A 17,373-nucleotide genomic window follows, 5' to 3' on the forward strand; every position below is an offset into this window, starting at 1 on the left:
GTTCACTACCTTAGGGAAAGATACAAAGAACTTGCTAAGGTGATTCACTATCTTTGAGAAAATAACATTAAAATATAAGCTACAATAAACAAGACTTTAGCATCACTGCAACCAAAAAATCTCCTTGTAATGTAGCTACTCTTGACTCATTTCTTCAAGAAACCATTTAGCAATTATGCTCCAAAACTTTCACCATACACTCTTACTACTTCACTTCCACATCTTCCACATTCCACTCTTGTCCACACACTTTCAATTGACTCAATCTTCTATATATATCATCGACAAGACCTTAAAACATCAATAAGGTCGGCTAGAATAGGGGAAAAAGAATGATCCCACTAAGTTGAACACAAATAAAAGTATGATGAAAGTAGTCTAAGTCAAGAGATAGAGAGGACCTAAAAAAATTTATTATGTCTTCCAATGCAGTCCCAAACATCACACATGTTCGAGCACATCCTCCCAAGTCAACAACAGGGTAACATGTAGATAAAACTATGTAGCACATAACCAATTGGCCCAAAACACATTTTCCAAATGAAATTGTACAATGTAGATCCCCACGAGGCATAGAAGAACCCAAAACAATAACTCAATGCAATCTCTATTGTAGGTGTAGAACCCAAAAGCATGGCAAAAACAAAACAACAAGCCCTGTCAGCTAGATAACTACAAATCACCTTGCAAACCAGCTCCAAAAACAATGTTGCACTAAAGCAATCAATCACTATCATGTGGAGCACATAAAGACACTCCTTGACCATCCATCAATACTTACAGGTATTTCATACCATCAAGCTAAGACACATTGGCAAAATCCAAACTGATACAAAGTTCTTCATACCAAGATGCCCAGACAACATAGTTATAAAACAAAACATCAAAAATTATACTTGAGATAAACTTCATCACCTAAAAGTTGAACTAAGACATTTCACAACCATTGTAAGCACATCCCCCCAGGCACAACAACACAAATATTAATGCAAAGAAATGTGGAGTATTTTTCTTATCAGTTTTGACAAACCATCAACCTACCAACATACTACAATGAATAGACATATCTTCTGCAACACCAAGGACCTAAAAAGATAGGAGTGCAAAATCTACAAAGCATACACATTATGTCCAAAACTGCAAGATCATAATCACCAAATGCAGAGGAATGAAGAGTATTCTTCTAGACTGTCCTTGACATAATTTCATGCATTCACACACTTCATCAATCTGCAATGACCAAAGTATTATTGTAGCACCAATTTCTCACCCACGAGCAACACGAGAGACATCACAACATCTTGTAGAAAGTACAATACCATAACGACTATCAACAACATATCCATTTTATTATCAACAACAACATAACCATTGTCCAAGCATGAAAATCAACACCATCACAGAAATATTACAAGTATCAATACTACATACTGAGTGTAGATATGAAACACCAAGAAGGTAGACACCCACAACCAAGAAAAACTTAAATCAACATTCATCTACATCCTCCATCAATAACAACACTTGCCAACAATCTCCCCAAAATTTTACAATCACAACACAACAATGAGTAAATCATCAATGACAACACACAAGTTGAGGGTTGACATCAATGACAACACCTCATCATGAATGACAACTGACAACAATCTTCCCCTTTGTCATTGGTGGAAACAATCACACTATGCAATACTTTCTCTCCCTCAATCATCTAATATTTTTTATGCTTTCTCTCTGCCTTTAACATTAAGGACAAAGGGCAAGAGTCTCCACTAAACTCTACACTTTATTACCACTAATAGAATTGTCTTTTGCAATCTACACTTTTCTCTCCCCCTTTCTTGGTATTCATTTGTACTCGTTCATATGTTCTTATTTTCCAAAATAGTCATACGTGCTCTCCCTTAACAAATAACCAACTACCTTCTCCCCCTAAGTGGTAAACCACATCAATCTAGGAGACAAAATATATACCTTGAATCTCCCCCTAGATTGATGCACCAGCGTATGCATCTAGGTTGAAGGAGGGGAAATAATCCATAGTTTATGCTTGAGATACCTAAATGTATCCTTTGATAGGGACTTTGTGAAAATGTCTACAATTTGTTCCTTTGTAGGAACATACTCCAATTTGACCTCCTTCTTTGGAACCTTCTCTCTTATGAAATGATACCAGATAAAGATATGTTTATTCCATGAATGCACCACTGGATTATTTAAAATGTTTATAGCACTTGTATTATCACACATGATAGGAATAGGTTCACCATATACTACCTTGATATCCTTCGTGGTCAGCTTCATCCATAGCAGTTGGGTGCAATAAGATGTTGCAGCAATATACTTAGCTTTTTTTGTTGATAAGGATACTCAATCTTGCTTCCTACAAAACCAGGAGACCAATCTATCTCTCAAGAAAAATGTACTATTACTATTGGCGCAGATACTTATCCTATCATCCACACATCCAACCTAATCAACATTAGTATAAACCTTCAAAGTGAAGTCAACATTCATTTTAAACCACAAACCATTATCCACAGTGCCCTTCAAATTAAATATTTGAATATCCTTTTAACAACTTTCTCATGAGATTGCTGACGACTAGCTTGATGTCTTGCAACCAAACACACCACAAGAATAATATCAAGTCTTTGTAAGGAAGTTAAGTAGCGGAAACAACTTCCTACACTAACCTTGAGAGGAGGGTAATGCAAAACTTTTTCAGATCATTACAACAGTTACAGAAAATAGAAATAGGTATAATAGCATTCATACCACAACACAATGATTTACGTGGGGAAAACCCTTTCGGGAGAAAAACCCCACCTTCCAAAAGCAGCTCAATATTTTATTCAGCAATCAAAACAGATTACAAAATACTTGCAGAGCAAGCTCTTCGCAAGAGTAGCACTAATCAGAGATTCAGAGGCAACTCAATAGCCATAAGACTCTTACACACAACCTCTATCTCACACACCTCATAAATAGGAGATACAATACAAGAAATCGTCAAACGGTATTACAAAACCATGGGCTAAAACCACCCAATAAGGTGTAGCCGACCTTATCTCCCTTCTATGACATGTTAAAGCACACATCAACATGTGTCGCTCCCTTTTACAGCTCATTTATGTATTCGATACAAATTATTTTTCCTATTTCAGGAGTACAAACTTCCGGAGGCCATAACTTGAGAACCGGGTGTCCGATTGACGAACTGTTTGAAGCGCCGGAAAGCTCGCAAAGTGCTCTATCACCTCGTAACCCGCTTCGCCGGTTACGGCCACTTTTCAGCGCGTTTCGGAGCCTCTAAAGTCCCCAAAATTAAGTTTAAACATTTTATTGCACCCCTCCAAGATGGAAACTTTAATATCTTCAAAACTAGCTGTGACCTTGCGACGAAACTTTACCGGAATGCTTATCTAGCCAACCAGAAGCTTCAGGGAGAGTTTCGCACTATTTCGTGCTCAAATAAAAACTTACTATAAATAGTAACCTCGCATAAATGCAAGGTTGAGACACCATTTTTCCCAACAAATCTCCCACTTGTCGAACACCTTGCATGAGCGGAAGGGAATGTCAACACAATGAATCAATTGCTAGGGGCCATAAGGCCCATAGACTCTGAACACCATCTGAACTTTTCTGTGCTCACAGCCTTAGTTAAAGCATCTGCAACATTCATCAAAGTTTCCACCTTAACCAGCTTCACCCTACCATCTTCGACCATATCTCTAACAAAATGATACTGAATATCAATATGTTTGGTCCGGGCATGAAATGTCGGGTTCTTAGCTAGGCTAATTGCACTCTGACTGTCACAGTAAACTGTCACTGTACCTTGTTTTATTCCAATATCCGAACACAGTCTCTTAAGCCAAATGGCCTCTTTACAAGCATGAGTAGCTGCCATATACTCTGCTTCAGTAGTGGATAAAGCAACCACAGCCTGTCGCTTACTCATCCAACTAATTGCACCACCAAACAAAGTAAACACATAAGCACTGGTGGATCTTCTGCTATCAATATCACCTGCCCAATCTGAATCCACATAACCATGGATATCAAGGGAAGTCATGTCTCCAACTGAATTACCATGATAACACAAAGAATACTCTAAAGTACCCTTCAAATATCTGAAGACTCTTTTGACTGCATCCCAATGAACTCTACCAGGATTAGACATATATCTAGAAAGTACTCCCACTGCTTGGGCAATATCTGGTCTAGTACAGACCATAGCATACATCAAGCTTCCAACTGCACTCTGGTAAGGCACTCTGCTCATGTCTTCCATCTCCAATGGGGATGTAGGACAATCTGAAACAGATCGTTTCGTTCCAACTGTAAAAGGAACACTCAATGGTCTACAATTCTGCATGTTGAACCTCTGTAACACTGAATTCACATACTTACTCTGGCCTAGCCATAGCTTTCTGTTCGCCCTATCTCTTCTAATTTCCATCCCAAGAATGTGCTTTGCTGCACCAAGATCTTTCATTTCAAATTTAGCAGCGAGCTGAGACTTCAGTTCTGAAATCATACCTTTCCCTTTACCAATGAATAACATATCATCAACATACAATGCAATGAATAAGAAATGATCACCATAAGATTTATAATAAACACAGTGATCTGATTTAGAACGTTCAAATCCCAAACTCAACACATATGTATCAAATTTCTGGTACCACATCCTAGGACTTTGTTTGAGGCCATACAAAGATTTCTTCAATTTACAGACCAAATTTCTTTTGCCTTTCACCACATAGTGCTCTGGCTGTGTCATATAAATATCTTCCTCCAAATCACCATGAAGGAAAGCAGTTTTCACATCCATTTGCTCAACCTCTAAATCATAAGCAGTAGCAATAGAAAGCAAAAATCTAATGGATGTCATTTTTGCAACAGGAGAAAATATCTCACCGTAATCAACACCCTCAACCTGAGAGTAGCCTTTTGCAACCAACCTTGCTTTATACTTTTCAATGCTTCCATCTGAACCAATCTTTTTCTTGAACACCCATTTACAACCAACAGGTTTTCGTCCTTCAGGCAATGGTACAAGATCCCATGTATCATTCTTTTTCAAAGCTGCCATTTCTTCCTCCATAGTAATCTTCCAGGATTCTGCATCATTCATACCTAATGCCTCTTCTACAGATTTTGGTTCATCCACACTAGTATTCAGAGCAAAAATACATCTCCAATCATTAGGTGAATACCTTTCAGGTGGTTGTCTATGTCTTGTAGACCTTCGAACAAGCTGAGTTGGAGGTTCTTCCTCCTCTTCTGAAGATTCAGAGCTAGACGAGCTCTCCTCAAATTCTTGCCTATCTAGGGGTCTTGATTCAACTCTTTCAGGTGTAGGAGGAAGTTGAATCACATCTTCTTTTTTAGTCTGTTCTGGCTGCAATGTAACAGAAGGAGACTTAATTTCTCTAAAAATAACACTTCTACTGTGAATTACCTTTTGTGCAACAGGGTCCCAAAGCTTGTATCCTTTCACACCATAACTATACCCGATGAAGATACATTTCACAGCCTTGTTCTCCAACTTTGTTCGCTTCTCCTTTGGCACATGTGCATATGCCTCGCAACCAAAAACTCTAAGATGTCTCAATGAAGGCTTGTGACCTGACCATGCTTCCATAGGCGTTTTATCAACAAGAGCTGATGTAGGAGACCTGTTAATCAGGTAGCAAGCAGTGGCAACAGCTTCAGCCCAAAACTTTTGTTCAAGACCAGCACCACTCAGCATACTCCTAGCCTTTTCCATCAGTGTCCTGTTCATTCTTTCTGCAACTCCATTCTGCTGTGGAGAATACGGAGTTGTCTTCTGCTTGTTAATTCCACAGTCTTTACAGAATCTATCAAAATCATTAGAGCAAAACTCACCGCCATTATCAGTTCTCAAACATTTTATTTTCTTTCCAGTCTGCAACTCAACCATTGCTTTAAATTCTTTAAAACGACTAAAAACTTCAGATTTACTCTTTAGAAAATAAACCCATGTCCTTCTACTAAAATCATCAATAAATGAAACATAATATGTGGATTTTCCAATCGAAGAGACATCTACTGGACCAAACACATCAGAATGGATAAGATCCAAAACACCACAAGTTTTATGAGAACTCGAGTAAAACTGAACGCGGTTTTGTTTTCCATAAATGCAATGCTCACAGAAATCAAAGTCAAGGTTACAGTCATTCAAACCTTCAACAAGGTTTTTATTTTTCAAGGTCCTTAGACCCTTTTCTCCAATGTGGCCAAGTCTCTGGTGCCATAACATAGTCTTCTCTGCAGGTAACTTTGCTTCAGACGAAAGAGCACCCTTAGGTACCCAAAAACCATTTCCATCTGCTGAAGGTGAAACCTTCGAATCTTCCAGTGAAGTATCCGCAGATTTACTTTTTACAGAAGTGCTATTACACTCAACAGTGTATGCTTCAAGCTTATACAAAGTGCCAAACCTGACACCTCTAGCAACTACCATAGCACCCTTAATAATCTTACATCCTGTTTCAGAAAAGACTACCTGCACACCCGCATCTATCAGTTTGCTCACAGATAACAGGTTTCGTTTTAATCCAGGGATATGCAACACACCATTAATCCTTTTTATTCTACCATCAGAAAACCTGATTCTAACTTTACCTCGACCAACAATGTCTAGTTGTGAATCATCACCCAAGTACACCTTACCTCCATTAAATCCTTCATATTTAGAAAACCAATCTCTATTGGAAGTCATATGAAAAGATGCACCTGAGTCAATTAGCCAGGCATCATTACCTGTATGAGTCACCAAAGCCGCAATAAATGCATCGCCATCTTCCTTGTCGGACTCAGAATCAGAATCGAACTTTTTCTTTTTCTTCTTCTTTTCTTCTTTGCAGTCCTTACGGATGTGACCCGGTTTACCGCAATTCCAGCAAATGACTTTGGACTTTCCAGGAGATTTCGATCTCCCTTTGGATTTGGACTTGCCACGCTTCTCATTCTTCTTGCCTTTCTCCTTAGGTCTTCCACGAACGGTTAGGGCTTCCTTTGAACTGATGGATACCTTCCTTCGCATCTCTTCACCGAGTAGGGCACCCACCACGTCTTCAGATTTCAAAACAACAGAAGTACTACCGATAGCCATAACAAGAGAATCCCACGAATCGGGCAAAGAACAAAGCAAGATCTGACATTTTTCCTCCTCGTCCATCTTAACACCGACGGATACTAATTGAGCCACAATCATGTTGAATGCTTCTAGGTGGTCTGCAATTCGTCCACCCTCTTCCATCTTCAAGGAATACAATTTCTTTCTTAAGAAAATTTGATTTAATAAAGATTTCACTTGATACATCTCACCAAGCTTAGTCCATAGCTTCTTTGCAGAGTTTTCTTCATGGACATTGATTAGAACAGAGTCTGCCAGGCACAGTCTGATTAGACCCTTGGCTTTTCGGTCCATAACATCATACTGAGCTGCCGCAGTAGGATCTGAGGGCCTTTGGACATTCGCATCAACAGCATCCCAAAGATCTCGATCTATTAGTAGATCTTCCATCTTCAGCTTCCACATCTCAAAATTACTTCCATTAAATTTCTCCACCTCTATTCTCCCTGACGAACTCGCCATCTGAAAATTCCTGCAACAAGATCACAAAGTGTCTTCTGCACAAGCTCCCACTCAAATCTGGATTAGTTCAAAAAAACCCAACTGCCCACAATTGAAACCAAAGGTGATCAGGCTCTGATACCACTTGTAAGGAAGTTAAGTAGCGGAAACAACTTCCTACACTAACCTTGAGAGGAGGGTAATGCAAAACTTTTTCAGATCATTACAACAGTTACAGAAAATAGAAATAGGTATAATAGCATTCATACCACAACACAATGATTTACGTGGGGAAAACCCTTTCGGGAGAAAAACCCCACCCTCCAAAAGCAGCTCAATATTTTATTCAGCAATCAAAACAGATTACAAAATACTTGCAGAGAAAGCTCTTCGCAGGAGTAGCACTAATCAGAGATTCAGAGGCAACTCAATAGCCATAAGACTCTTACACACAACCTCTATCTCACACACCTCATAAATAGGAGATACAATACAAGAAACCGTCAAACGGTATTACAAAACCATGGGCTAAAACCACCCAATAAGGTGTAGCCGACCTTATCTCCCTTCTATGACATGTTAAAGCACACATCAACACGTGTCGCTCCCTTTTACAGCTCATTTATGTATTCGATACAAATTATTTTTCCTATTTCAGGAGTACAAACTTCCGGAGGCCATAACTTGAGAACCGGGTGTCCGATTGACGAACCGTTTGAAGCGCCGGAAAGCTCGCAAAGTGCTCTATCACCTCGTAACCCGCTTCGCCGGTTACGGCCACTTTTCAGCCGTTTCGGAGCCTCTAAAGTCCCCAAAATTAAGTTTAAACATTTTATTGCACCCCTCCAAGATGGAAACTTTAATATCTTCAAAACTAGCTGTGACCTTGCGACGAAACTTTACCGGAATGCTTATCTAGCCAACCAGAAGCTTCAGGGAGAGTTTCGCACTATTTCGTGCTCAAATAAAAACTTACTATAAATAGTAACCTCACATAAATGCAAGGTTGAGACACCATTTTTCCCAACAGTCTTGAAGAAATCAAATACTCCAATCATAGACCTTGTCATGTCCCCTTTTACTAAAAATGGACCTTGGTCAATATTAACCCATTTTATTCTTTTATGGGTTAATTGGAGAATCTTCAAGAGAATAATTAATTTAATATTTATGAATGTCCAAATATTATCAATATTAAAAGGACATTCAAATACCAAATTAAATATTTGGAAACTTTAGGATGTTGCAACTTGTGCCATTTTTGGAAAGTTACTACAAGATCAATTTTAGAGAGTTTCCACCATTACAAGTGGAGGAGAATCTTTGATAACTCAATGACAACTTTGCAAACACAAAGTGGGAATTGGAACTTTTGTCATTTTGGGAAAGTTGTTGCAAGATACTTTTTAGAAAGCTTTCACTGTTACAAGTTCAAGAAAGTCTTTGATAACTTAATGATGACTTTTGGCAATTGTCATAACCAAATTAGCAGGAATTCCCAAGAAGGGAGTTGAATTTGGGCCCCAAAATATTGCTTGTAGGATGGATGCAAATATTGTAATTTTGGTCATTTGAAGGGTATTCTTGATATCACTTTTTCTCTCATATTTGCAGATTTGCAAGAAGATTCTTCAATGGATGAAACCCTGTTGGAGTAGAAGGCTTGTGGACGAAAAACCCATGAGTAAAAGGTGGTTAGAGGATGTAAACCCTTTGTTCACAGTGTGCAATCTCATCCAGAGTTTGCATTTGGGCTGAAGGAAGATAGTATATTTGTTAGTTTCTTCATTTTAGTTTGCAGGACTTAATGGAGTTGTTTGGAGTGGTTTAATGAGCATAATTGTATGTGTTGTTGTTGTGAGTTATTTGTGGGATAAATTATAGTATTATGTTTCTATTATAATGTTTGAAACAAACTATATATTATGTATCTTTCATTTGGAAGTGACACAATGACATTTGTGGTGTTTTAAGTGATTCGAGCAAATTTTGGGAGTGATAGTTTGTGGGTTTTGTTTAATACTTTGGAGTTTTAGAGATTTAATATTACTGATGTTTTTAATTAGTTTCAGACCTGATTATATGACACTCATATCAAATAAATTAGTTTCAATAACTTCTTTAAGGTTTCATTTAAATTGGCCTCTTCGGTGCAAGACTAGCTATCTAGTTTAGATAGTTTTCAGTATTATTTGCAGAATATATTGTTAGTTTATTTTCAGATCTGAAATTATTGATAAATATTTGGTTGGGGAAATTACAGTGGTATCAGAGCATGATCTTGCAAGTGTAAAGTGGGTCCTTGAATGATTCCTAGTGATAGAGAATAAGATAGCAGAAAAGAGAGCAAAGAAAAGTGGTTGACGAAACTTCACATCCAATTATTAGGGAAGATGTCAAATAAAGAAGAAATATTTAAAATAACAATAACAGAAATTCATGAGGTTACAAGAGCTTTAAGGGACATACCGACAACACTACAAAAGACAAGAGATATATTGAAAACCTTGGCAGAGAAATTGGTACGTGAAAATCCAAATCACAATAGTCAGAGGGGCAGAACTTCTTCAAATAATGAGTGCATCACAACATGCTATAAGAGGTATAGAGACCTTGATCTTGATAAGGTTTGTAGATGGCATACAGATTAGAACTCCCTACCTGAAGAGATCAAATGTGAAATGTCATGTAGAGAATATGTAGAACATGCAAGGAAGAGTGAACCTCGAAAAAGAGGTCAAAGACATTACAAGAATCAAGGTAATGGAGAGATGAGGAACAAAATTGAGGAAGAAGTCCAAAAGAATCCATATCATGCAATTGTACTTGCACAAAAGAATAGAATTCCAGTTATTACAAAGAAGATGGAAGAAGACACCAAAAATGAACTCAGAAGAAGGCTTTGTTTGACATGCAAGGAACCTTGGGAGCCAAGTCATATATGTGGGAGCAATGAAGAAGTAAAAGGAGAAGCATATATGAATGAAAAGGTGGGACTAGAAAGGGTGCAAGTCCAAGATAAGGAAGAGTTGAATTCAAAGGTGGAAGATGAAGCCTCAATAATTGAGGAAGTTGTTACAATTAATTTTAATGGTGTGAAAGGAACACACATTGATATAATAAGAAGTGAAAAGAAGGATACCATTGTGAAAAAATGGAACAAATGTGTCATGAAAGGAGATGGAAGGGATTCACTTGTTCAAAGTGAAGAGAACAAGTCAAAGGCTCATGCATCAATACATACGCTATATTCAAGACTTTCAAATTATGAGCCATTTTTTTATTTACAGATTAGTTTGCTAGATGAGTATGCATTTGAGAAGAATATTTCAATTAGCTCTAGTTTGAGGGTTTGGATTCACAAAAGTGGAGTTGTTGAGGATATCTTAATCAATTCTCTTATGGGAAATGAGGATGAGAAATTTATTTGTAGCCCAAGATATGAAAATATTTCATATTTGTTTCCTTCTTTGAAACTACAAAATTCTTGTCATCATGGAAAGCATGCTAAAATGGGTGATAGAGTGAAGGACATGACTTGTAGCATAGGGCATGAAGACTCTTTGATTCAAATCCAAAATTATTTACTCATATGGGATTCGGGCAAATTCTTGAGGATTAAAATAGTTAGAGGCACTATTGAGTTCTCCATATCTTCCATTTGGAATGAAAGAATGTTTGTAAGGATTCATATAGGATTTGTTATGCATCTTGATGGAATTTTGAAAGGTCAATGTTCACAGGTCATAGATCATTCATGGAAGCTAATTACCATGTATGAAGGAAAATTTGTGGTTGATGGAAAAATGGAAATGGCCAACATTGGTTGTGATAAGAAAAATTGGAATCATTATGATGTTCAATATTTTGTGACTAATTATGTTATGGTCTTGTGGATGTCAAGCTACAATCAAGTTGAAGGACTCAAGAAGGCAAGATAATGGGTGATCCATTTGGATAAATAAGAAACAAACAAAGACTACTATATCACCAGTCTAAGGGCTTCAATAGTCATGTGGTTGAATGAAAATTGGTTATAAATCACATCATCTACCAAATCCAAAGAAGGGTCTTCATGCATACGATGTTGGAGTTTTCAACCCATTCTCATTATTTATATGCTTGTAAGTGGTACAATGGAGGACTCTACCATGACATTTCTAAATACATGAAAAGGAATACAATATTACATCCACAAAACAATTGGAGGTATCATGGAATATACTTCAAGGGCAAATGATGTCATGAGAAGTAGCCAAGACACTAATACTCAAGACATACAAGAGGATGTAATAAGAGAATCTTTAGAATGGTTTGAAAATATGAATTGCTCATGTTTTAAAATTTGCATTTTCAATTTTTCATATCCATATGTAGAAGAGTATGGTGTTGTGGGAGAAGTTGAGAGGGCAGAAAATTGTTTGGAAATACTAAGTATGCAAGCAATGTCATTATTTGCATCACACTACTCTCTGTTATCCATCGACAAGGAGCACATAAAGTATAATTTCTTGCCTTATAGTTTGAATTTCCAATTCATAGCAAATCAGGTGAGAAATTTTAGTTTCATATATGTTGATGATATTTTGATATCCAACAAGGTATGCAAAGATGTTTGGTAATATTTGGATATAGCTATGGATGTATTTCAGCAAAAAGGGCTCTTTTATAAAGCATATTCTTAGAAGATTGATAACACACACATGGGTCAAGAGATTGGTATTCAAGAATGTGATGCTACAAGAAGAAGATGTGATGGGAATTATATCCTTTCAAAGAAAGTAAATGGTAATATAAGAAAACTACAAGATGTTCAATATATGATAGCATTACATAATACTTATTTAATGATTTACAGAGTGTTTTTCTTCATCTTGAATGGTTGCAACAGCATACCAGTGCTTATGGAGGGAATTATAATCATTGTATGGTTGATTGAAGTTTTCACATGGCTTCTATTGTTGGTTCATTACTATTGTATTCCATTTATAGGGTTGATCATAGCATTTTCCAACTTTGAATGGTTGATTACAATTTGATACACTTTTATAGGAGCTGATATAAATATATTTGTGAGTGTTGCAGCTCATGTTCCAATACAAACTTCAGAGTTGGGAAAGAATAATTTTTTAATTTTTCGCTACTCATGGAGATTTTGCAGCCCTTGCATGTTTATTCAGCCATCTTTCAAAGAAGACATTGTGGCTTACTGCTCAAAGGTTTCAGGATGAAAGTCATAGGAAAGAAAATGAATTTAATTTTTTATAGACCGGGACCATCTCTTTCCTAAATCCAAGATGAAGAGAAGCATTTTGAAGGCTTCTGATGACATTTTATATTCAAAGGGTGGCAAGTATGTGCAAATGGATGATTCCAGAGGTTACACAATCTTCCAACATAATAAATTTATATCTGCCATTTGGGTACCTAGAGGGTTGTGGATTGAATGTTATTGTTGTTTGATGCTAATGGTCGGTTCATTGTTATACAATTTCATTAACACATCAATCCTTGAAGTTGGAAATGTCATCACTCAAATTGAAGCAAATGTGCATTTTTATAACATATCTTCTAGTAGTAGCTGCAGTGCAAAGGAAAATTGGATTTTAATAACATGGAATCATTAGTTATGCATTAAGGACATTCAAAACAAAGTACATCAGCATAGGTACACATCCCAAAGTTCTTTCAGGGCACTTGGAAGGAAGATGCAACATTTCACAGTTGTGGAGTCAAGATTGAGTATACAACATGACAAAATACTAAGATATCAGGACCTTGGAAATATATGTTTGCAATTGCTTGGGGACATGCAATTTTAGGAGGGAGGACTTGTCATATCCCCTTTTACTAAAAATGGATCTTGGTCAATATTAACCCATTTTATTCTCTTATGGGTTAATTGGAGAATCTTCAAGAGAAAAATTAATTTAATATTTATGAATGTCCAAATATTATCAATATTAAAAGGACATTCAAATATCAAATTAAATATTTAGAAACTTTGGGATGTTGGAACTTGTGCCATTTTTGGAAAGCTGCTACAAGATAATTTTTAGAAAGTTTCCACCATTACAAGTGGAGGAGAATATTTGATAACTCAATGACAGCTTTTGGAAACACAAAGTGGGAATTGGAACTTTTGTCATTTTGGGAAATTTGTTGCAAGATACTTTTTAGAAAGCTTCCACTGTTACAAGTTCAAGAAAATCTTTGATAACTCAATGATGACTTTTGGCAATTGCCATAACCAAATTAGCAGGAATTCCCAAGAAGGAAGTTGAATTTGTGCACAAAAATCTTGTTTGCGGGATGGATACAAATATTATAATTTTGGTCATTTGAAGGGTATTCTTGACATCACTTTTTCTCTCATATTTGCAGATTTGCAGGAAGATTCTTCAATGGACAAAAACCCGTTGGAGTAGAAGGCTTGTGGATGAAAATCCATGAGCAATAGGTGGTCAAAGGATGGAAACCCTTTGTTCATAGTGGGTAATCTCATCCAGAGTTTGCATTTGGGTTGAAGGAAGATAGGAGATTTGTTAGTTTCTTCATTTCAGTTTGTAGGACTTAATGGAGTTGTTTGGAGTGGTTTAATGAGCATAATTGTGTGTTTGTTGTTGTTGTGAGCTATTTGTGGGAGCAATTACAGCAGTATGTTGTTTTTATAATGTTTGCAACAAACTATATTGTGTATCTTTCATTTGGAAGTGACACAATGACATTTGTGGTGTTTTAAGTGATTCGAGCAAATTTTGGGAGTGATAGTTTGTGGGTTTTGTTTAATACTTTGGAGTTTAGGAGATTTAATTTTTCTGATGTTTTTAATTAGTTTCAAACCTGATTATATGATGCTCATATCAAAAAAATCAGTTTTGATAACATTCTTTAAGGTTTCATTTAAATTGGCCTATTCAGTGCAAGACTAGCTATCTAGTTTAGATAGTTTTTAGTATTATTTGCAGAATATATTGTTAGTTTATTTTTAGATCTAAAATTATTGATAAATATTTGGTTGGGGACATTACAAACCTATAAATAGTTTAATCAACTCTCAGAGACTCATCATCCTTACCCAAGTGACAACCAATAGCCATGGGGGTACTCAATGGTTTAGAATCCTCCGTACCAAACTCTATCAACATCTTTTTAACATACTTAGCTTGAAATATAAAGATATCATTATTTAGCTAGGCAACTTGATCTCCAAATAATAAAGACAAATCACCAATCATAGACATCTCAAATTCTTTTTGTATCTCTTTTACGAATTTCTTACACACACCATCATCTCCATGAAAGATAATTTTATCAACATATACAACTATCAAAAGCTTGTCTTCCTTAACCTCAATCTAAAGACTGCTATTTGTGGTACCTTTCTTGAAACCTTGTTGAGGTAAGTACTTGTCCAACCTTGCATATCAAGCCCTAGGAGCTTGCTTGAGACTATATAAAGATTATTTGAGTTTGTGCACCGTGTTTGGATCCTCTAATAATGAAAAACCATCAAGATGCTCTATGTAAACTTCTTTCTCTAGATCATCATTCAAGAAAGTTGACTTGACATCCATCTGATATAACTTATAGTTATTATGAGCCACAAAGGCAAGAAATATCCTGATAGCCTCCAACCTTGCCACTAGAGAAAATGTCTCCTCAAAATCTATACCTTCCACTTGTGAATATCTTTTGCAAACTAGCCTTTCCTTGTTTCTTGATACTTCTCCTTCTTCATTCAGCTTGTTCTGGAATACCCACTTTGTTCTATGACAATCTTATGTATAGGTCTAGAGACTAGTTCCCATGTCTGATTCTTCTCAATTTGATTAAGTTTTCTTTCATTGATTTCAACCATCCTTCATCCTTGCTAGCATAAACAAAGGTCTTGGAATATACTTTTGAATGGAGACAAAGGTTCACTTGCTTTTGCAAGTCTTCTCTTGGTCTGCACACCTTCATTCTTATTACCGATAATATGATCTTCTAAATGGTTAAGAAAGGAATCATATGTATATTTTACATATTTGATCAATAGATCTAATTTTTAATGCATCATAATCAAGCAATATTTTACTCTTTCTTCTCTCATGTGGAAGGCATCTTGGTTTTGTAGGTGATCAGGGGAGCTTGAGTCCATTGGTGACTAACAATATCTATGAGTTTTAGATAACAAATGAATATCTTTTCAACACAACCATTGTATAGATATTTTTGGGAGACTTTGTATTCTCATTTCATTAAAGAATGAAAGGAGTTCTTAAGAACTTTGTGTTTAATTTCTCTCATGGATTGTAAATTTTTCTCATGTTAATTTATAATTATCCTTTGATGTTTCTCTACTATGCATGGTTGCATCTAGGCTGTAGACATTGAAAGAATATTGTTAGACTTTGAGCTAATGTATCCTTTCTTTATAAATATTCTTCTTATGTGTAAAGTGTAATTTTTCCTCTTTATTCTTACATGTCTGAAAGTGGTAATTTCCATCTTATCAAACATTATTTTGGGGTATAATTTGTTAAAATTTGTGTCACTATTTTTTTGCTCACTTTAATTCTATATATTCTTGAGAAGTCTAGGTGATTTGCTTATGTCTCTCGTCTAGAGTTTCTCTTTGTTTTTATATCTATTTTATTTTTTGTGTATCTTTCTTACTATTAGGTTAAAAGCATGCCTCAAAAAAATCAAATAAAAATCATACAAGGGAGCTTCCCCTCTCAAATGCAAATGAAGATCGTTAATCTAAGATTCTAAAAACAATCTCACTAACTATTGGAGTGTTTGTTGTTTCTTATTGTACAAGTTTGAGTCATTTGTAATGAAATGTCCCAATGACAAAATTGTTTACTAGAAATGAGAGGGATTTAGGGGCAAGTAAGTATATCTTAGGAATTGAGATCAAATGGAAATAGAATGAATAGAAATATTTGGGTGAGATATTGTATGTGAACTTTTCCTTATAGTATTTTAGCATGGCAGATAGTAGATGAATGAATTCCTATTTTGAACCAAGATTTTAGCTGACTAGTGTTCTAAAACACCCACAAAGATGGAGGATGGATCAAATTTCTTTCACTTGTGTAGTTGGTATTTTTTTTAATACCATGGCCTACACCAAACCAAACATTTCCCAGGTAGTGGGAAACTAAGAATTATGTGGCTAATCATGGACATGAGCATTGGTTGTAATGAAGAGGGTATTCCATTATTTTTGGGGTACTTATAAGTATTTTATTTATTATCATAGTGGTATTTTGGGGGACCATTGCTTAGTGGGAATTCAAGATTATGTGGATTTAGATTGTGTAGGGAATGTTGATAGAAAGAGATATATTGTGTGTTATGTACTTTTAGGGTAGTGAGTTGGATGAGAAAGTAACAAATTGTAGTAACTTTTTCCTCTATAGAGAGGTCATATATAGCAACTACTCGTGCATATAAGGAGGTCATTTGCATACAAGATTGCATTCATATGTGGGGTTACTTTAGACATCTATTATAATTCAATGTGGTAGTCAAACTATTATATGTTTAGAAAATAATATAACCTTTTGTGATGCCCCTCACTCGATCAGACTCTACTTAACCCAGTTTGACTTTGGTTGACTTTTTTGTTGTTCATGTGATTGGATGATACTCGCTAATCATGATTCTATGATAAGATGTTTCAGATTTAATAAATGTTGGTTGTGCATTATATCTTTGTGGATGTTTCGATGTTAGATTATATGCTTATGTACTGACCTTGG

Source organism: Cryptomeria japonica, chromosome 11 (assembly GCF_030272615.1).
Source record: "Cryptomeria japonica chromosome 11, Sugi_1.0, whole genome shotgun sequence".
Lineage (NCBI taxonomy): Eukaryota > Viridiplantae > Streptophyta > Pinopsida > Cupressales > Cupressaceae > Cryptomeria > Cryptomeria japonica.